We start from the raw sequence: 311 nt of genomic DNA, 5'->3' as shown, positions 1-311 counted from the left end.
AGTCCCCAGCACCGAAGAGGACCTGGTGGGTTTGCTGTGGGTCCCAAGGGCAGCCAACCCCCTGCTGGGGAGAGTGTGGTGCAGGCCCGGGGGTGATGCTCTTGTGTCCAGCACCCAGGCCCTGCAGGCACAGCTCCCAGTCCCGACAGGCCTTGCGCGCTGACCCCCCCGGCCTGGCCCCGGGGCAGGCAGGAGGTGAGTAGCAGACAGCAGGCCCAGGGCGGGGGAGCCGCCAAGCACGTGGGGGGCGGCACACTGCAGCCGCCCCGGCGACCTGCCACCCTCCCAGCCGCCGAGCCCAGGATGCGAGA

The sequence above is a fragment of the Phoca vitulina genome, unplaced genomic scaffold, assembly GCF_004348235.1.
Source record: "Phoca vitulina isolate PV1807 unplaced genomic scaffold, GSC_HSeal_1.0 scaffold41, whole genome shotgun sequence".
Taxonomy (NCBI): domain Eukaryota; kingdom Metazoa; phylum Chordata; class Mammalia; order Carnivora; family Phocidae; genus Phoca; species Phoca vitulina.
Note: the sequence above shows the minus strand (reverse complement) of the source record.